Source organism: Dipodomys ordii, unplaced genomic scaffold (assembly GCF_000151885.1).
Source record: "Dipodomys ordii isolate 6190 unplaced genomic scaffold, Dord_2.0 Scaffold12, whole genome shotgun sequence".
Lineage (NCBI taxonomy): Eukaryota > Metazoa > Chordata > Mammalia > Rodentia > Heteromyidae > Dipodomys > Dipodomys ordii.
Window position 1 is genome coordinate 29396887 of NW_012267228.1, and position 23185 is coordinate 29420071.

The following is a 23185-nucleotide window of genomic DNA, read 5'->3' on the forward strand; positions in this document are numbered from 1 at the left end:
CTTCTTTCCTCTTCAGAGAAGTTTCTCTTTAAGTCTTTAGCCCACTTATTTATTGGGCAGTTGTTTCTTTGAGGATTTGTTGCTGGGGGATTTAAATTTTTGAGTTCCAAGTATATTTTAGATATGAGACCCTTGTCCATTGTATGGCTAATGAAGATTAAATGAAGACAGTTTCTAAGGAGGGAATCTCTATGAGAAAAAAATATATCCATCTTACAAACACAATTAGAAGATGTAAGGCACATCATTAAATCACCATCTATAGCCATTGTTTAACTGTTTCTCTAAGTGCTTCTAATGTAAAACGAAGTACACTTTTACTGGGATACTAAACCGTGATAGATAAACAAGTCCATTTACACAAATAAATCATAGGACGATGATTTATTTATCTAACTATGCCTCATACAGATGTAATGAACATTGGAGAAGGATGTTACCCCAGTGACAGGCAGAAGAACAGAAGGTTGTAAAGAAGTTTACTGGGACTCAGTAAGAGCTTCAAAACCAACAGGAAATTGACATGGGAGACAGGGACTCTTTTTCTTTATATAAATCAAAAGAACTAATAATTAACAGCAGCAATAATGAAAGTTTATTTTTGTACCAAACTATGGCAATTGAGTCTTTTACTTCATTCCTACAACATACCTGCATGACACATGTTTATAAATTATTAGGCCTAAATAGATGTATTGGCTTCTTGATCATCTCCCAGTTAGGAACAATTAGGAGTTAATATTTGAAGGAAGCTCAGATTTAAAGAGCAGCTGGTAAAGATAAACAGTAATAATCAAAATAACTAAAAATTCAGATATTTGGCCAAGTGCTGGTGGCTCACAACTGTAATTCTAGCTACTCAGGTGGCTGAAATCTGAGGATCAAAGTTGAAAACCAGTTTAGGCAGAGAAGTCTGTGAGACTCTTACCTACAATAAACCAACAAAGAGCTGGGCGTGGAGGTGTGACTCAACAGTGTTACAGTCCTGAACAAATAAAGCCAAGCAAGAGTATAAACCCTGACTCCAAGCCCCTGTACCATCACACGATGTGCATGCTAGAGCACGGTGTGCACACACACACACACGCACACACACACACACACACACACACACACACACACACACCACACACAAATTTCTTATGACTGGTTGATGACGGATGGGAACTTGGAAGAAGCAACATGACAGGAGTACATAAGAGTAACCCAGGCAACAAAGCTCTTGGTTAAGAAGGACTGAGGTTTCTAGGCTAGATGGTGAAGAAATAAGTACAAATAGAAAGAACTGAATGAGGTAAGAAAAGGAAGCAAGAACGGAGATCAGCTGGAAGAAGCTTAAAGACACAGTGAGTCAGACGGAAGGTCTTTTTAGCTAGATAAAAGGTTACGTGGGAATCTACAGGTAGGTGAGTATTTAGCTATATTTTCTGTATATTTGGACAGCATACTAAACATTTATGAGTACCTGTAATTTAATTTATTTCCATTTAGACAATGCAACTGGCTTTTAAAAAACGCATTATTATGAGAGTATTTAATCAGATACTTAACTCACTAAAAGTAATTCTTGATGAGTAATGATTGGGAAAACCTGTCAAATTTACCTTTCCTTTATTCTATTATGCTATATATCCATTCAGTACTTTTTTCCTCTCCTAAGAAAAGCATTGCAGCAATAACAAGACAAACACACTTCATTTCCTCCTCATTTGTTAAAAGAGAATATTGTAAAATAGTTTTGTTCATCGGGGAGGCAAAGGTCACTTCTGCAAACAAGAAACAGATTTTTTCAGTATATAGTAATTCAAAGAGAAGAGGTACATCATGAAACATTTTTATAGCTTTGATTTTGAGTTGCCATATCTAGCATATGGTAGTAAAGTGCTGAATATATATTTTAAATTATCCTTTACTTTTTAAAATTGAGATCAATTTGAATATTTTTGTTTCAGTTTTTCTCCTTGCTTAGATCACCATTATGCTTTATCTTTCCTTTTCTCTCCTTTCTTGCTATAAGATAAAGGAAGGTAGAAAAAAAAAGAATCTGTTTTACATTTTTTTATTTTAACTACATAAATTATTGGTATTGTGAGTCTTTTTTTTTATTCTGCAGGATGAAAATTCATAAAAGCCTAAAGATAAAGGCAATGAAATTTCTCAGGTTTCTCATTGTACATTTTTAAGGATTCATTATGAACTTGTTTTAGAAACTCCTGTTGGTTTCTAAAAATGAAATAGTTGAGCTGGGTGCCAGTGACTCACACCTGTAGTTCTAGCTACTGAGGAGACTGAGTTCAGAAAATTGAGAATTGAAGTCAGGAAAGTTCCTAAGTCTCTTGTTTCCAATTAATCACTGAAAAGTTAGAAGTGGAACCATGGCTTGAGTAGCAGAGCATCAGCCTTAAGCAGAAAACTAAGAAACAGCACCCAGATTCTGAGTTCATGTGCACGTGCATGCACATGCACACACACACACACACACACACGCAAGTAAATAAATCATAAATAGTTGATACCTATGTGCCTAATATAAGAAAAACACCACTCAAGAGAGGTTAAAATACAACTTGCTGTCCAGGAGGGTGTAGCCTCAGTGTTTTCAGTCCTTAAGGAAGGATAGTCCTGTTTGTTAGCATCTCTCTGTGTAAATTTCAAAATTCTATCAAGTCATATGGAAAACCTCATTGCCATGCATTCATATTGCATTGTCTCTGAGCTCAACTTGGAGAGAACAAATACATTTTTTTGAGTTTTGAATTGATTTTTTGAAATTTTCATCTATTAATATGATGTGTCTTTTATTTATTTAGTCCTTTCTTTAATATGTGTTTCCCATGATCCCTGTAAAGTTGTACATTGGTAAAGTGATTATATTTCTTGCTGACACAGCTAAATTATTCATAACTTCTCCAATACAAATGAGAAAGCTCTGATCTTCGACCAAAGGCACTATACATTCTAAAAATTAAATGTTAAACTATCATGATCTTTTTGAATACAGGTAAGATTTTCGAAAGAAGTCAGTCATTGCATTGCATCAGAAAGGTCCATTCAGCTGTGAGATAAAAATCTCACGAGAAGAATCTCATTGGAACGGTTGAGAAGACTTAAGAAGTAAAACCCTGTACCCTTCACTTACAACTCTTCTCTCACAATAAGCCTTCCCTAACCCGCCCATCCCCCACAACACTTATTAGTCCTCCCCTTGTGATTCTAATGATGCACCAGCTTTACAGCCCTTGTTCTAATGTCATGTTGTGTAGTAATTACATGTCTCCGCCTTCCTCAATACAATGCACACTCAGAGGCCAGGGACTTGATTTTTGCATCTCTTCCCAGTGCCTGCCATCGTAGGATGTAGGCTCTACAATCAAACAGATGTTAAGACTGAGCATACAGAGAAGAGAATTTACTTTCAGCCACAGCTTCAAATGATGCACAGACATTATCGTGTGTGGCAGTCCCTCTCTTCTAAAGCCTTGGCCTGTTAGGGGCTAAAATCCCATTCTCTCCTACTTTTCCCCCAGCTCTAACTTCGTGTATGCCCTTGTTACTTCTTTCCCACCTGCCCTTTCAGAGACACAGTGCTAACGCAGGAACATTTGTTTCCTTCTTCTCTATTTTTACTAAAAAAATAAGTATACTATGCTGTCTTCAATGACATCTTGAAAATTTAAGTATATGATGTTCTATATTTTATTTATTTATTTTTATTTTTTTCTCTTTTCTATTGTGAAAATACTGTACAGAGGGGTTACAATTACATGGGGAAGATAGTAAGTTTCTTATCAAGCATTGTAGCCTCCTCCTTTGTTTACCCTTCCCATCCCTTCCCATCCTCCCTCCCCCCCACCCAATCCTCCCCCCCCACTTGTACTTCTCATTGTTGCAACAGGTCCACCTGTATCCTTATTTAAATGACTTGTTTTTCCCCTTCCCCTCCACAAATTATACCGACATCAAATACAGTGAAAGCATGGGTTATACTGTGGGGGAGGGACAAACAAAGCAACGATGAAATAATCTTATAATTGCATTAGAAACAAATGCATGAAAGAAAAAAAACATTTAAAATACATATCTTAGGGTTCATTTTCCTAACATCACCTTATCTGGCCTTTTCTGCTTGACTCATACATATACTAGATATTGCAAATAAGGGAAATCATGGGACCTATGTTTCTTTGGGCTTGGCTTACTTCACTTAATATAATATTTTCCAAGTCTTTCCATTTCCTAACAAATGGGAGCCTTATTTCTGAGTCCTTACCTCTTTCTTACCTCACGAAACCAGCTGATACCACATACAAGTTAGTATACCATCCCTATACCTGATATGAACTTATTCTTTTCTTGTCCCATGGCTATAAGACATTTCTCTCTTCTCTTTATTCATGAACTGATCAACATTATTGTTCCACATTCAGCCACCTAGCTGAGAAGACACTCTTCACCTGTTGCACTTCAGATAAGAATGACTCAAAGCCTGTCTCCTGAAACCTCTACATGTCTCTTGTCATTTATCAACTTCTACTGGTTGGATTGTGGGGCTCTGGCTCAAGTGCTAGAGTGCTGTCTCCTAGCAAGCACAAGGTCATGAATTCAAACCCTAATCCACCCTTCCTACCCCAAATCTAATGGGATAATCTCTAAAGGCTATGGCTAGTTCTCTGTTACCTGATCCATGCCATCAGTCCATTTTCACAGATTATTCTTGATAAAGGGTCTAAAGTTATACCCTGGACAGCCTGCACATGATACTATTATTTGTGTTTCCCCACACAGCTGTGATGACAGGAGTATACTTATCTACCCAGCAACTGGTTGCAATGGAGTCTTATGACCTTTTGCCTCATGATCTCTGCCTTCCAAATAGTTAGGATTATAGCTGTGTTTGGCTTCATTTTTTTTTTTTTTTGGTCAGTCATGGGGCTTGAACTCTGGGCTTGGGCACTGTCCCTCACCTCTTTAGCTCGAGGTGAGCTCTCTACCGCTTGATCCACAGCGCCATTTCCAATTTTCTAGTGCTTTATCGAAGATAAGAGTCTCACAGACTTTCCTGCCTGGGCTGGTTTTGAACCATGATCCTCAGATTTCAGCCTCCTAAGTAGCTAGGATTACAGGCTTGAGCCATTGGCGCCCAGCTTGTTTTTGTTTTTTCGATAAGATGTCAGTTACCTTTTTTTTCCCCAGGCAAATCTTGAGCTCTAAATCCTCCTGTCTCTTTGCCTGCCCAAGTAGTTGATCTCACAGATGTGTACCACCATGTCAATGCTCGCTGAAGCCATTCTCTTAAAAAGGGGACACATTCAGCCTCTTACTTAAAACCTTTCTAAAATGCTTGACCTTCCCAGGTGAACTTCAATTCATTGTTTTCAGTTCTTTATCTTATTAGGCAATATGTCAATGATGAACACAGGATGTTTTTAATGGTTCTATATATCATCCTGATATCAGCACTGGAGATACATCATGAAAATACTGTAATTGGGGGGAGGGTGCTTGTTTTTGCACTTGTATAGCTCTCAATGGTGGTCTCTGAAAGTGCAATGCATCCTGTACATGCCTGGCTTTGTTCCAAGCATATTACTCTGAACTGATTTCATCCTTCTAGTACTGTGCAGAGTGATTTCTTTTTCCAATTAGTGTATATTAATGGTTTCATTGTGTTATTTCCATACATGGATAATGGTGTTTGATTAAATTCACCCCATCTATTGCTCTTTCTTAACCCTCCCTACTCTTGACTGAATTATGCAATTTTAACAGATGTCACTATTCTATTTTCACTATTCATATAAAGTGTTCTGATCGCGTGCTTTCCACTGTGTCATGTTCTTCCATCCCCTCTTCCCACAGTTTTTCACTCCCAAATTATCTCCATTGTCTACTCATGTAATTCATTTTATTTAGCTCTAGATGCTGCCTATGAGAAAGAAGATGCAAATATATATCTTTCACTGTGAATTATTTTACTTCATGTGATGTTCTCTAATTCCAGTAATTTTCTTCAAGACATCATTGCAGTTTTCTTTATGACTGAGTAATAGTCCGTTGACCTTATTGTTATTATTTTGACATTATTATAATTAATCGCTACAGTACCTCATGAATTTTTTTTTGGTCACTCGTGGGGCTTGAACTCTGGGCCGGGACGCTGTCCCTGAGCTCTTCATCTCAAAGCGAGTGTTCTATCCTTTGAGCCACGGCATGACTTCCTACCTCATGATTTTTGTCCATCCATCAAGTTGTTGCCTGCCTAGGCTAATCCCATACCTCCAATGTAATTTGTCCTCCATTTTCCATATTTAGCTGACCCACGTTATATCTGTCTTAACTTTGCATTAACTTTATTCCTTCTGACTTAAACTATTGCAAGCTGTGGTCTACAGAATATGGTCTATTCCAATTGAATGTCTGAGATCTGCTTAACAGACTGACACTTGATCCATTATATTTCTGTCTCAAGTTACCATCCTCATCCCACGAATGGCAGGCAGCCAGATCTCTTTGGCAGGTAATTAGAAGTCTTCAGCACCAGCACATTTTCTTTATGGTGTTTGTCTTTTTTATGTGTGCAGCTTTTAAAGCTAAGAATCCTTTACAAAATAATACCATTATCTAGCAAGATCTAGAGAGCTAGTTTGGAAAGTTGACTTAAAGTGCAAAGTCAGTTCTGCAACAGAAGAAGGAGGAAAACATAATTTTAACTGTCTGGTTTTATGGTGGGAGGAATCACATATTCCAGGCAAAGGAAAAGAATTCTCATCAACAATTCCCAGAAGATTCCAGCGGAAGCGCCATGCTCCTAAATAAATCATGCTCTTCATGTTGAAATACAATTTAGAAGGCCCATTATTTCAATGGAATAGTTAGTCTGGTCCAATGTAGACAACAATAATTACCTACAAACCTTAATTTATGGAGATCACATTCAAAGGTATTTTGGACTAGTGTACATCCTTTGGAGCCAAGGTTACTTTTTTTGTTAGATTTATTATTTCAAACACACAAAGAATAAATCATGCTTCACTTCAGAATAACATAAAGATTATCTGTGTATAAAGACTTTGCTCCCAAGATTTTCACTGAAATAAATTTAAGGAATGACCATAGCTGGAAAAGGCTAGAGGTGTTTGTGTTGATAACAGATTAAAGTTTTCAATATTCTGGAAGGCAGAAGGAAGATGTGAGGATTCAAAAAGGAAATACAGAGAAAAGCATGGGGCCAGCTGGAGGAAGAAGTCTGCAGTCAGGAACTACATGGGGCATGAGAGGTGAGAGCAAAGGACCTGAGACACGTAAGGCAGAAAGTGTGGAGACTGATTTAAAAGAAAAAAATGTCTTATATTAAGATGAAGATACATTATAGGCAAATTAGTGGAAAAGGAAGCAATAGAAAAACAGTGGCTTGCATAATCATGAGTCAAAAAATAAGACAATTTAGTATCACTGGATAACAAGAAAATATAAGCAGTTTACTCAGAACTGAATAAAACAAAATCTTTTGGCCAGGGCCATTGGCATATGCTTATAATCTTAGCTACTTAGGAGGCTGAGATCTAGAGGGTTGTATTTAGAAGCCAAAGGTATGATTTAAGTTGGTGGAGTGCTACCTAAGCAAGAAACTGAAAAAGCTTGAGGCCATTTGGTGCAAGAAAAGAAGACATTTTCTTTATGGTATTAAGAACATAGAAATCTGTCAAATTCTCCAGTCACTCACAAACAATATCTAGAAAGATGAGTGGCAGTTAGAGGCTATTTTATTTAGAAAATTGTGAACATTTCAAAGTGTGAGTATAGTTTAGCTTATTTGTGAGTAAGTAATTGAAGGATAAAATAAAGTAAAAAATGTATATCTTTAAGTAGGGAATTTGAGATGTTGGCTTAAGTGAATAAAATCCAGACTAAAACTGAAACATGTGTATTTGAGTATTTTATGCAAACTAATGAAATTTTGAATGTTTATGTAGAAGATAGTGTAACAATAGATGATATTTAGCTGTTAAATTCTTCTTTTTCCTTTTTTATTTTTTAAACTAGAACTGGGATTTGGACTCAGGGCTTCTCATTTTGGTTGGGCTTGCTTGGGCAGTTATTGTTCTAGTACTTGAGCCATGCCTCCAGCCTTGTTTTTGCCTGGTTAATTATCCTCATGGACTTTTTTGTTTGGGCTGGCTTTGAAGTAAGATGTTATAAATCTCAGTCTCCTTAGTAGCTAAGGTTACAGGTTTAGGCTACCAATGCCTCTTTCTTTCCTGCTTGCCTACCTACCTGGCTTCCTGCCTGCTTTCGTTCTCTTTTTTTTCTTTCTTTCTTTCTTGTGGTAGTATAGTTTAATCTTAGGAGTAGACTCACAATATCTATTACCATGCTTGTCAGGCTGGTTCAGAGAAACAGGTAGAACAGGAAGAAAATAGAAGTGAAAGAGGCTGGCTATTCTTTGGGTGCAAGAAGTAGAAGATGGTATAATGAAAGCCAGTTAGTTGCTGGAGAGACTTTTCTTCTACTCTGTGTAGCCGAGTTTTGTCTGCTTGTATTTCCCTTATTAATTGTTATTTGCCTTCTGTTCTATTGGACACACACACACACACACACACACACACACACAAACACACCTCCTGTGGTTTGTTAACCCGAGAGGCAACCGAATTCAGACCCAGTTGTGGAGTGAGGTCAGAAGTTCAGTTACCTATGACGTGGATCTCAGGGGCAGTGGGAGGTGCTGGAAGAAACACTGATTTTAATCAACCTGAATTTAAATCTGGGAGTTTCCTGGTGTCATAGATGTCAGGAGAAAATCCATTATCCTGCTTGGGCCTCAATGTCTTTCTGAACAATGAGCAAAGCCCTGCCTCTTTTGGTGGATTATTGGCTGTATTGTGCATACATGGAAAACATTTTAGCTTCTGTGGCACATCAGTGAAAACATGTCAACCAGATGAATGGATTCTCTTACAGGGGGTTTCCTAGGGCTCTTTCTCTCCCCCAGAAGCCACGTAAGCACTGCAGTGATTTTGCCTTGTTTGGGGACCTGGCCCTGTACTTTCAAAACACTCCCAGGTCACTCTTGTGTACAGTCAGGGTTGAAAATAATTGAGTTAATGCATATTAAGTGCTTTTGAGGTTCCATTAGTAGCATAATTCTTTTTTTCCAGTTTGTGTAGTAATAGAGTTTCAAAACTGGGCCTTAGACTTGCTAGGCAAGTGCTCTACCTCATGAACCATCCTTTTAGCCCCTAATTTTACTTCTGGAACAGTGTATTTATGGCATATGGCCATTAAGGCTCCCAACAAATGCGTTGATTTTTCTTTTTATTGTTGTTGTTTTTGGTCATGGGGCTTGAACTCTGGGCTTAGGCTCTGTGCTTGCACTCTTCAGCTCACGGCAAGTTCTCTACCACTTGAGCCATAGCGCTACTTCTGGTTTTCTAGTGCTTTATTGGAGATAAGAGTCTCAAGGACTTTCCTGCCCTGGCTGGCTTTGAACCATGATCCTCAGATCTCAGCCTCCTGAGTAGCTAGGATTACAGGCATGAGCCACCAGCACCTGGCTTTTAATGTGTTGATTCTTTACAAAGTTATACAACATGGCTTCAACCAAGAACCATTTTCTAGACCAGCTTCTTCTCCTTATAATGATTGACAGACAGCTAGAGTGGTTACTTTTATGCCTCTAAGTTCTCTCTTCAATGGTAAACCTTATGGAGCATTTTTGGTGGACAGGCGCTTATTCAAAAAAAAAAAAGAAGAAAGTACAACTCACTACCCTTTTCCAATTTGAGGAAGGGAGAAATATTATCAGACTGTTTGAAAATCAAATTATTATTTCAGTGGTAGATGCTATGGTGCTAGAATCCACAGGCACTGGAAGGGCTTGAAAGAAAAGTGTTTACCCTAACTCAGACTAGAGAGGTCCCTTTGGAAAAAAAATTCCATTAGAAGGGATGGGTAAGCATTTTATACGCAATATGCAAGTAAAGATGAGCGAAAGAAAGGAGCCTTAATAAAATGTAGAGAAGACTAACCACTCTGGGTTATACCAGGCATTCCATATCAAGTCTGTGTTACTGGAACCAAGTGCCTAGGGAAGATAGTAGTGGAAAAAATGTAATCCAGAGATGGAGGGCTGGTTTCGCTCAGGAAAGCAGTGTTTGTCCTAATAACATTCCTTTTTTTGTTGTTGTTGGTTGTGGGCTTGAACTCAGCTTGGGCGCTGTCCCTGTACACTTCAGCTCAAGGCGAGTGCTCTAGCACTTGAGCCACAGCACCACTTCCTGTTTTCTATTGGTTCATTAAAGATAAGAGTCTCACAGACTTTTCTTGCATGGGCTGGCTTTGAACCATGATCCTCAGATCTCAGCCTCCTGAGTAGCTAAGATTACAGGTGTAAGCAACCTACACCTTGCTCCTAATAACATTCCTTTGTGGTCTGAGCCCATGTCACTGCTTACGATGAAGAGTAGATGGATTTCCTTTGGGAGAAGGAGAGATAGAAATTTGTGAATTGAAGACTTCATAAAAGGAGAAGCCCAATATTGTAAGTAACAGGAATTAAATGATGCCAGATAATAAGATCTGAAATATGTTCTGTAAGGCAGTGCAGGAAAAATACTTGTCTATATATCAATACATAAATAATGTGCATATGTCTATATACACATGTGTGTGCAAATGAATATATATATCCATGCAGATGAATTTACATATTGGTAAAAATCATAAAACTGAACAAGGGTTTGATTGTGAATGTCTTAAATGTATGTTATTTGGAATTTCTATGTTAGAAGAGATCCCACAGATTATCCACACAGGATTAATTTGAATAAAAGTGCCATTTTACACATCATTATACTTTCTTAGAACATTAAGTAGTGATCTAAATAAAGAAACAAATATACAAAGAAGCTGGAAATTTACACAGATCAAAACATTTAGCTTAAAATTGATTTCTTTTGTGGTTTAAGCAAACAACAAAATCCAGATTAAGTGTTTATATAGCTCACAACTGTATGCCATTGTTTAATTTTTCTATAAACTTTACAATGTCCATCTTGTGACATTTTAAAAGATCTATGCTTCTCTTCAGACTAGTTAATAAAAGTCTGTCCTTAAGTGGTACATGATTCGTTTTCATGTATTCTCCTTATCTCTAACAATATCAATTATTTGAGCCTCTTCCTTCTCCCCAAACCTGTAGAGATCACAAAATTCTTTGAGACTAAAATTGACCATATTGGCAAGAGAGGCAAGGAAGAAATGGTCAAAATGGTTCATGGATCTTTCTTTCTTTTTTTTTTTTGCCATTTAGACAAGGAATTTTGTATTTTTCTTCTTTGAACAAGTCACCTGAAAATTGGTGTGTGAATAAAATTTCACAATGGTTCCCAGATTTTGCAACCCATTCCTTTTTTTTTTAGTTCAATTGTGCCTCTCAAAAGGAAACTTGAAATTCCTAACCCCTAGAATATCATAGTGAACTCTCAATACTAAGTATTAGTCCTACAGAATTGATTTAGTAGCAATGAGGCCATTAGTTTGAGTTCTAACCCAATAAGACTGGTATGCTTATAAAAAGGAGAAATTAGGACAGAGACAAGTCCTGTGTGATGGCTCATGCCTGTAATCCAGTTACTTAGGAGGCTGAGATCTGAGGTCCACAGTTCAAAGCCAACCCAGGCAGGAAAGTCCACGTGACTCTTGTCTCTAATAAACTACTCAGAAAAAGCCAGAAGTAGTGTTGTGGCTCAAGTGCTAGTCTTGAGAACAAATTGGTCTCATGGACCGAGCCCAGAACCAGAGTTCAAGCCCCTAGAATAGGCTGTGCAGATGGTGGAGTGATCCTAGCTACTCAGGAGGCTGAGATCTGAAGTTAATGATTCAAAGCCAGCCCTGGCAGGAAAGTCCATGAGACTCTTATAATTAACCACCAGAAAACCAAAAATGGGGCTGTGGCCCAAAGTGGTAGTGAGCTAGCCATGAGTGAAAAAGCCCAGGGACAGTGACCAGGCCCTGAGTTCAAGCCCCACAACTTACAACAACAACAACAGAAAAGATGATAGAATGGGATGATACAACCAGAGACCAAGGGCAGGCAAAGATGGCTGACAATATGTCAGAACGCTGAAACAGGCAAGGAAGTGTCACCAAATTCAGGCCACCAGTTCTGGAGGGCCACACAGCTCTTCTTCATGAAAGAATTCAAAGTTGGCACAAAGCTACTGAATCAGGAGCAGGTTTATTATAGCACCTTCTAGGAGAGTAGACTCAAGAAGAAGTGTTGTACTGGAGGTCCTGAGATCCTCAAACTCTTATCTGTGGCCATGGTGGTCAGTCCAGGAAAACTGGGTTCATGCCTATTAACTTGGGTTATGCCTTGCCAAGTCTCTATACACATGGGACAAGGGAATGCTGACCTTGGAAGGTCAGACCTGGGCTTTTTGCACAGCTGTGGAGCATATGGGTCAGGGAGACCCTGTTGTGTCTCAGTTGTGCCATTAATATGTCATCCCTCTCAGCAATCAGGTTTCAAAACTCCCTGACTAACCCTTGCCAGGATTCTCCACTACAAGACTTGAGTATTATGAGGTATTTAATATCTACTTTTTGGACTTTTATTCTCTTTTTTTTTTTGTCTTGGCAGTACCAGGATTTGAACTCAGGACCACCCGCTGTCTAGGCAAGCACTTTTATCCTTTGAGCCACACCTCAAGTCTTTTATACTTTAGTTTGTATGTTAGATCAGGTCTCATGCTTTTATCTTAGACCAGCCTTGAATTTCAATCTTTCTAGTTCCACCACTTAAATTATGTAGGACTATGTGGCTCAATTCGCATGCCCAGCATGTTTGTTGAGACTGGTTTTGAACTGTCGTCTTCCTATCTTCTCCTCACAAGTTGACTAGAATTACAGAATCACAGACCTGAGCTAGCTCAATGGCAAATCAATCAATGCATAACAATAATATTAAATATCAGTTAACAAAGGACATTTAAAATTTATTTTTTCATGCCAGCACCTAAACAAATCATTAGATAAATAAATAAATAACGAATCTCATTTTGTACAAGAAAGCATCTCATTTGGTCAATGAAAGAAACTGAATGATAGGAGCGTAGACAGGACACGTTAGAAAATAAGAGAAACTCCTTGAAATTCCCCTCCCTCTAACTTCCACACAAAAGCATACTGTCTTTTCCGTCAGAACGAAGCAGATTTGAGTAGCTGGCCCACATGTTGGTGATGCACCCGGAAGCCAGATGTTTCATGGGTCTGTGATTCCGAAGATAACGGAATGCCTTCCTGCGATCTGTTCTGTCACTCAGCCTGCCATGCCTCCGGTCTACACTGGGGCAGGCCATGGAAACAAAAGTCTTCACTTTAGAGTTATCGCGTTTGTTTCGCTTGCATCTTTCTCAGAGAACCTCTGACTTCCCTCCTGCAGAGAGGCCCTAGAGGTCTGAGAAAAGAGGTTTGACTGTGGGTCCAAAAGAACAGGATTGTGATGAAAAACCACTGAGTTAGCCTAACGAGACTTGTCTATGTTGATGACGAAGTTTCTCAAGTGGCCCAATTTAACACTGGTGTCTTCTTCCTCCTTCATAGTATTAGGACAACCAGACAGCATGCATTCCTTAAGACCCAAGAGAACAACACCTTTTCAGGTAGAAAATATCATTAACAAAATAAAGGAGCTCGAGGAAGTCATGAAAAATTCTTCCATTTTTCCTCTCAGATTTATTTCTTTTACAGAATGTGAACTTTTCCATGTTTAAGGAAGGGGGATGATGAGTAAAGTTGAGTATACAGAGTGCCTCCTGGATTCCAGGAAAGGGATGAGAACAGGGACTGTGTGCACCGTGATTCATTGTCTCACCCACTGGGGTGCCTCAGACAGATGATTTCTAAAGTGGCATTTAAGGTTGAAAAGCCAAAGTAAGCTGGTGACAATTTCACATTTCCAGTGAAAAGTCTTGGAGTATGGGCGTCTGTAGGCATTCCCTGACAGGGTCACAGGGTTCTAGTTAAAAGCAATTAACAGGATCACATACATAATTCTAAGAAGAGTATCATCTAAGATGCCCTTGTACTCATTCTTTCTTTGCTTTGAACTTGCTGTGCTCTATTTCACTAATCTATCACAGAATACTAGAAAACAAAGCCATAGCAGAAAGATACTGGCAGTTAAATATCCCTTACATGTGGGCATGTCTTGAGTACTTGGACAGATGCCCTCATTCGCTCAAGTTCCAGCATTGGCTTTCTGAGCAAAATCAGTTACTTCTTAGTTAGGGAACCCTTAGGGTATTAATCTGCATTCAAGACATCTTTTAGGGACATGGATATGGTGCTTATACCAGCAATCCCAACTACTTTAGAGTCAGAGACAGGATCATCACAGTTTGAGACTACCTGGGAAAAATGTTTGACTTCATTTGAAAAACAGACAATGATAAAAAGGTCTACTAGTCCATAGGTCAATTGGTAGAACACTTGCCTGGCAGGAAGAGACACTAAGTTCAATATAGCCATTACTTTATTGCTAGAAGGCAATCTATTACATGTTGACTCTGCTTGATAGTATAAAGTTGGTGTTGAATTCCATGTTTTGTCCTGGAACTCTAATAATCATAAGCACTCCCTACTTATGAATCCAGGTTTCCTGCTGCTATTGTAAGTACCATGCTGTGCCGATACATGCTGTTTTGATATCAGCTGTAAGTATCTTTCAGTTTTTTTAGCAACTCAAGAGACAAATACTTGAAGCCTTGGATTGGTGCGATCCACTTTGCTAATGGCTGGATACAAGAACATTGAGAGGCAAACATCAGTGGCTCATCCCTGTAATCCTAGTTACTAAGGAGGCTGAAATCTGAGGATTGCAGTTTGATGCTAACTTGGGAAGGAAAGTCTGTGAGACTCTTATTTCCAATTAACTACCAAAAAGTTGGAAGTGGAACTGTGACTTAAGTGCTAGAGTTCCAGCTTTGAGTATAAAAGGTAAAGGACAGTGTCTAGAAGCCCTAGTACTAGCACAAAAAAAAGCAAGAAACAAACAACATCAAAAACCTCAGTGAAGCTACTCAGGAGGCTGAGATCTGAGGATCATGGTTCAAAGTCAGGTCAAGCAGAAATCTCCCTGTGAGACTGTTATCTCCAATTAACCACTCAAAACCTGAAAGTGGCACTGTGGCGTAAGGAGTAGAGCACAAAGAGGCTTGAGACAGAGGATAAATCAAAGGAAGAAAGTGAATAAAGAACTTCACACAATACATTAAAAAACAAACAGAAAACAACAAAATAAAAACTCGTTTCCATTTCTTGGAGTTCACTTGAAATGAAAAAGTTCCTTTGAAATGTATTCCAAGAAATGACAAAGACTTTTAAAAACACTTTAGAACTGAACTTAGTGGTAGAGCACTTATATAGCACATATGAAGCTCCAGCACTGCAAAAAGAAAGCAAATAAAAAACCTACAGAGAGCTGGGAAGTGGCTCAGTAGTAGAGGGCTTGCCTTGCATGCATGAGGCCCTGGGTTCAATTCCTCTGCACCAGATAAGCAAAAAAGGGTGGAAGTGGTGCTGTGGCCCAAGTGGTAGAGCACTAGCCTTGAGCTGAAGAGCTGAGGGACAGCGCCCAGGCCCAGAGTTCAGGCCCCACAACTGACAAAACACACACACACACACACACACACATAAAACACAACAAAGACCCCTATATAACAATGCTGTATTTACTGCAATCAGAATTAAAATATGATTTCCTGTTATAATAATCCAATTTTACTTTCCTCTGGTTATTAACAAGTACTGTACAGTTTGCTAAATTCAGGATCTATTTAAGGCCCAGTATTTGAAATTGGTTGGTATATCATTTAAGCATCTTTGAAGTTACGTGCCTTCTCTCAGTTATTTTCTAGCTCTTTCTCTGGGAATCATGCCATCCCTTCTGGGATTTGATGTCCCCCAGTTTCGTTCAAACACATAACCACATCCAGGCTTCATGTTCTTGGCAAGATGATTTTGTATTGTGTCAAACTGTCTTCAGGAGATGCTTGCTGTCCTCCTTTTCTGTCTGCTACCTGCTGAGTGGTGGAGGAGCACTATCCTCAGCACCTACTTTACTTCTCACTATGCTGGTGTGACTGTTTCACAGTCTACTGTCCAACCATAGTTATTCTGCATTTTGTTTTTGATCTCTTTGTACCTCAACATAGTTAATGAGTTCCTTACAACTTCCACATATTGAAAGCTATAGCTTCCTAATCACTTACTATTTCTCCTATTGCATGTGGGAATGTGTGGGCCAACAAAAACACAGATAACAAGATGCTTTCTTGGTGTATACTACCTAGAGTACCTCTACAAGTTCAATGCTGAGATCACCTGGGAGATTCACTTGCAATATTGGTAGGTATTACCCAACTTTTCTACATGTTTCTCGAGGGCTTATCCTTACCAGATGTGTTGTTACGCTTATTTTTGACACTCATCCATCTAAAGACCATGTCCTTTTTATTGTAAATTTCATTTCTAGAATAACCAGTATTTGTATGACCAGTATTGGTCATTTCTACATTCTCTCCTACATTTGTAATGCTCTTTTAAGAGCATTTTTAATGCTCTTATTTTGTACTTATACACACACACATATGTATATATTTTTTGGCACTTGAACTCAGGGCCTGGGTACTATTTCTCTGCTTTTTTTGCTTGAGACTAATACTCTACTACTTGAGACAGCTCCACTTCTAGCTTTTTGCTGGTTAATTGAAGATAAGAGTCTATAGAGTTTCTTGTTCTGACTAGCTTCAGGTTGCAATCCTAAAATCATAGTCTTCTGAGTGGGATTACAGGCATGAGCCACTGGCTTCTGGCTGCATTCTTTTTAAATAAAGCTTGGCCATTGAGTGATTGGTACTTATCTTTTTCAAAAAAGATAAATTTCAAAATGCTGCTCTGTAAATATGGTACAATAATCTTTGATGTATTAGTATGTCATAGACATTTCCTTTCTCTTTTTTCTGTTTAATCATATTTTCTTTATCTTTATTAAAGAAAGCATACAGAGAGCAATGATTACAATTGTAGTTGGTAAAGGTAGAGTTCTTGGATTTTAGTCAAAGTTCTAGAAATTTCTCCCTGAGAAATCTGAATCCACTCAATTTTGTGTCTTATTAATTAATTAATAAATTTTTGGCAGTACTGGCAACTTAGCTATGCTAAGTCAATGTTCTCCGACTTGAACTACATCTCTACCTTCTTCTTACCTTGGATATTCTTTCTTCCTTCCCTTCCCTTCCTCCCTCCTATCATCCCTCCCTCTCTTTCACTCTCTCTTTTCTCCTTCCTTCCTTCCTTCTTTCCTTCCTTCCTTCCTTCCTTCCTTCCTTCCTTCCTTCCTTCCTTCCTTCCTTCCATTCTTTCTTTGTGAAAATACCGTACAGAGGGGTTACAATTACATGAGCAAGGTAATGAGTACATTTCTTATCAAGCATTGTTGCCTCTTCCTTTGTTTGCCCTTCCCATCTCCCCCCTCCCCCCTGCACACCAAAGTTGTAAAGTTTGTTTTTTGACATAATGTCTTATAGATCTCATTGTTGCAATGGGTCCACCTGTATCTTTGTAATAACTAGTACATATCTGAGACAAGCAGAAACGGTCAGATAAGTTGATGTTAGGCGAAATTAACCCCAAAATAAGGACTCAAATCATTTTTCTTTCTTGCTATTTTTTCTAACATATTTATGAGATGATTTCTTTGTTGCTTTGTATGTCTCTCCCCCACAGTATAACACCTGTTTTCATTGTATTTGATGCTGGTATAATTTGGGGAGGGGAGGGGAAAAAACCTTGGATATTTTCAAGTTGAGGTCTTGTCAACCCAAGCTTTGGTCTTTTTTCTTGTATTAAATTGTGTTTCTGAGTGATAGTTACCCACCAGTATGCCCAAGTATTTGCTTCTTCCATAACTAGGACAACAAGTTCCAGTCTCCATGCCCAACCATTCATTGAAATGGAGAATCCAGAGCTGCCTTTTTGCTTGGGCTGGCCTTCAAATCTGATCTCCCAATCTTGCCTTCCAAATAGCTAGAATTACAGGTTTGCATAGTGCACCCAGCTTAACTTCATGTGTCTGTGCTTAAACCTCTATATACAAAAGTAATAAAAAATAGCTTCCACCACCTGGGGACATTATGAAGACCTACTGAGCTATGTTGTCTGGGTTCTTAAGGACTGAGCCTCACACTGTGTGTCTGCATTCCGTTAGCTGTCTTGTTTTCTTCACAAGTAGTTTGCACTTGGATGTAGTGGAACTCACTTACTTCTTCCTAGAAAGCTCTGGGTCACCTGGACACATTGAGTCACTTCTCCTCTCCCTAAGTTTTCTGCTTCTGCAGAAACAGGTGCTCCCTGTTCTTGATGTGTGAGAAATGACAGGAACGGATGCGGGTATTTAAGTGAGGGCTCCACAATCACATAATAGGATTCTGTGCTCACAGTCTAACAAGGCTCCCTATCTATGGTAGACGTGAAGATGCACAAAGGCTTGGGACAAGGAAAATAAAACAAGTAGGAGGCAAAGCTAGGACTTGATAGTACATCACAATCATTTGTTAAACGCTGCTTAGAGGCAAAGTGGAAATGTTATATTTTGTACCATGTGTTGCATTGGTTCATCACCAATGCAACCAGGTGATGGGCTGGTTTCCCCTCTGTGACCTTGGAGTGACTTTGTCAATAGCACTGGAGGGCAAAATAAGATCCTTACAGTTAGATGCAGCATTGTTTTTCAGAATTATTATACACACAGAGATGACTTTGCAGTGGTAATTCCCAGAAGTGGGAGTTTGCTACTGCTTATTGGTTACTCTGAAAATTGATTAAATGGTATTTTTTGTGATAACTGAGAAGGATATATATTTTTCTTTTATGATGACAACTCTGGAAAATGAGGTATTTAAATTCATATGAAGATGAGCAACTTGTAAAATAAAGAATTAGGCTCATCTTTAGCCTTTGATCTGTGGTCAGTACCTCTAACCCTTTGGAAATGCCCAAGTGATAGGATGATCTTTGCTTTCCAGCAATAGCTTAGTTTATACTAGTGAGATGATTGAGGAGGACAGGGCCCAGTCACCAGAAAGACTAACCACAGGACTGGAAGATTGGGTATTTGTGCTAAGTAATCCCAGCTTGACCTCCATGGAATGTAGTTACAGTAAGAACACTGGGTAATGAGACTTGTATGAGTTTGCTGGTTGGGAAAGTGAATGCAGTGGCATCGATATTCTGGGAGAGAGAGAAGATAGAAGCTTTCTACTCCTTCTTCAAGCTCTTGCCTCTGTTCTCTTCCTATGTCTGCTTCTCATATATATCCTCTATGGTAAAACTATATTCTCTTTAAGTGCTTTCTTCCTGTCTGCCAGTCATTGTAGCACATTCTCAAACCTGTGTGGATCATGATGACCTACACATTTGCATCCAGTTTGTCAACTACAAGTGAGTTTGTGACTTGTATTTGGCACTGGAAGGGAGGATGTCATGTTGTAGACCATGCTATTCACACTGGGTAGTTAGTGCTAGAATTTTATTTCAGTGTTGCAACAAACATTTTGCAGTACTCACTAAAACTTCTATACATAATCTATCACAAATCAAATTTTCCAAGATATATGTCTCAGAATGACTTCAATATCCAACATAGCAATGATCAGAAATGTATGATAGTAATGTACTGATGAAGATTCAGAGAGGAAAAGTGCCCTCATAAGCACATTAGGATAGAAATAATGGTTATGAACATCAGACATACGGTGAGTGTCTGTGAGTGCAACCTTTCGATTGTTAGTTGTTAGGGGCCATTATTATATAGAAATATCAGCTGGAAGACACAACCTTTATACTTGGGGACTTCTAAACTTCTGGCATTTAAGTTCCTATTCTTTGATTGAAAAAGTAAGAGGCAAGTTGATAGCAGATCAGAGGGAGAGCAGTCTCCTAGGGCAAGAACTGTAAACTCAGGGTTAAATTCTTGCTGCCCCACAATGCAACAGTCCTCTTAAATGGGGACTCCTGATGCCCTTGAGACCTGCCCCTCACATGCTCATTTGCGAATCCATTTAGAAGAAATCCCAGAGGGGTGACAGCAGAGTCCCAGGCCCTGGATAGAAACACCAGAGTCCTTAAGTCTGAAATGAAGAAAAACATATTCATTTAGCTTTAAATAAGCCATAGGCTGGGTTGGAAATTGAATTTCAGTCTAGTGTCTGGCTGAACAGACACTAGTATATCATTCTGTTCTTTTGTTTATTTGCATAGGGGAGCTACAGAAAGGATTCTGAAAGTTTATTCTTTAAGATATCCCAATTGAGAAATTATACAAATGTGTCATATTAGGTGGACGTTACCATTTCCTTAGTTATAATTCAATACTACCAGGCTTAAGTGGACTCATCTGAAGATTTTAGGCATCTGATCCTGTGTACTAATTTTAGTTTAGTGTCTTTACTATTTCCTGGAAACCATTACACCTTTTTTCATCTTTTTAAAATGTGAAAATATTTCCACTTCTCAGATCCCCCACTTTTCTGAACTATATGCATGGTACAATAATACTAAATTTAAAGACATACAAAAGAGTAAAGGCTTTAGTTATGTTATGGAAATCACAGATTAAAAGGATTATTGTGATACATAAATATGTGAGTCAAATGATTAGTATTGTTTCTACATCTCCAGATCAGATAGTAAATGTGGTTTTAGTTACATGGCCTTTAATTAAGTATCATTTAATTAAATAAGTAGCAGTGAAATGGGTTTCTATTTAGACTTTGTTCTTTCATAATTGCTAACTGTAAATGGTCATCTATGCTATGTACATATGTGTGTACACTGACACACATTAGATTATGTGTATTTTCGTTGATAAATGTGTTAAACGTGTCATATTTCTATACTAGATTCCTATAAGACTAAAAGTAATTACTTTTAGTGGCATGCTTATAATTGGTGAAATTCATGTTTAAATTATATTCAGTTAAGTGTTTATATTTTTCTTAAGCATGCTGGCAGATAAAAATGTCTCTGAAGAAGGCAACCCACTTTGCATTTTGAAATCAGATTTCATAGCCAAAGTGATCAGAGACTCATTCAGATTCAACAGAAGAATTTAATCTAGAGCATTCATGACTTTTCCATGAAGCATCCGGTTCTAAAATACCTCTGGCACAGATTGGATGGATACCCCTATTTCCCCAGGGTTATTGAAAGACTCAAATAGCATCTTGCTCACCAAAAAGTCAGTACAGGGTAGCTTTGAAGAGCAGCTCTAGTAAAAAATAGGTGTCATGCCAGGCTCTGGTGGCTCATGTCTGTAATCCTAGCTACTCAGGAGGCTGATATCTGAGGATCACAGTTCAAAGCCAGCCCGGGCAGGAAAGTCTGTGTGACTCACTGGAAGCGGTGCTGTGACTCAAGCGGTAGAGCACTCACCTTGGGCTGAAGAGCGCACAGAGAGCACCCAAGCCCAGAGTTCAAGCTTCACGACCGCCTCCCCACCCCCCCTTCAATGGGTGTCATATTTCTATTTCAAGGTATTATTATGAGAGAAACTGATGTGTACCTTAATGGGTTGTGGGCATAATTCATCTGAAAGAAGTGTGCTTTGCTTAGGCAGAAAGCACATGCAACAGGCAAGATAAGACAAAGCAAGTCACTTAGGACTTTTTTTCCCCCAGCTCTGGGGTTTGAACTCACGGCCTCACATTTTGCTTCGTTTGCTTTACTGGCTGACACTCTACCACTTGAACTATACTTTCAGTCTGACATTTTTTTTTTCTTGTTAAGTGGAGATGGAGTCCCATCACTTTTCTACTGTAGCTGGCTTTGAACTGTATTTCTTCAGATCTCTGCCTCCTGAGTAGCTAGTATGATAGGTGTGAGCCACCAATACCTGGTATATCTTTTAGCTTAAAATTTCACTTCATCTGGAGGGACAGTTGGTTGTCTCTATGGTTATTGTTGAAAGTTGTAACAATATTTAAAAGTGGTATAAAAATGACTTAGGGAAGCCAAATGAGAGCTGTTGAAACAGCTGAGATTTACACTTAAGATGACTGGGCTGTCTCAGTCTCGGTGCATTGTTCATTTAAGGTCTGTGAAAATAGGGCTGGAGGTGGGGCTTAACGAAAGCATGGAAGCTTGCCTGGGATGGGGAAATTGGGAGCATGGACAGGCATTAATCCCATAGCAAACCCTTTCACCTTTCCATTACTATCCTATAGTAGGCCCTGGCTGAGGAGAACAGATACTGTGGCTTGGAGTTAGGTTTTAATAATTAGATCAAAATAGTGAATTGAATTGAAGAAGGAACTTATATTGTGAAGATCACAGAGATGTCTGCAAAGAAATTGCTGGGGTATCAAAAGTATCTCTAGGAACACAAAGTTCTAGGTGATTTTGTTTTTGCAGGACCCACACTGTATAAAACATGTAGTCACGTTTCATATATTAAGAAAGCTTAGCCAGGCGCCAGTGGCTCACGCCTGTAATCCTAGCTACTCAGGAGGCTGAGATCTGAGGATCGCAGTTCAAAGCCAGCCTGGGCAGGAAAGTCTGTGAGACTCTTATCTCCAATAAACCACTAGAAAACCAGAAGTGGAGCTGTGCCTCAAGTGGTAGAGTGCTAGCCTTGAGCTAGAGAGCACAGAGACAGTGCCCAAGCCCAGAGTTCAAGCCCCACGACCAACCAAAAAAAAAAAAAAAAAGTAAGCTTCCTGGCTTCATAATAAATACTGAACAGTATTTACTAACTTTGGTGAATTATCAGATTTAAACCACACCACAACTTTAAGAGAAGAACATAGATAGTTGTAAAGAGCATATGGAAATTTTTATTAGTCTTACAGCTAGGGATCATGATCTGAGCACGGAACAAAGGTAGGTAAGAAGAACTGAGTTTTATCAGAGATAGGTTGTGACATGTTTGGTTGTTGCTTACTTTAAGATAAAGAGATGTAATTGACACTTGGTTCAAACTCTGAGTCCCCTTAAACTTGTCCATAGGGCATCAGTATATACTAGGTACTCAACAAGTGATTGTTAAATGACTTCATTAACAGCTCCCAGTGGGACAGGGTTTGTATACTGTGACTTTTTTTTGGTACTGAGGATTGGAGCAGAG

General features: G+C 38.8%; 1 protein-coding gene across 1 annotated transcript in view; it reads left to right on the plus strand.

Annotated features, from left to right (window-relative positions):
* The window catches only part of Znf385d (zinc finger protein 385D), a 680575-nt gene that overhangs the window by 506072 nt on the left and 151318 nt on the right, over positions 1-23185 (plus strand).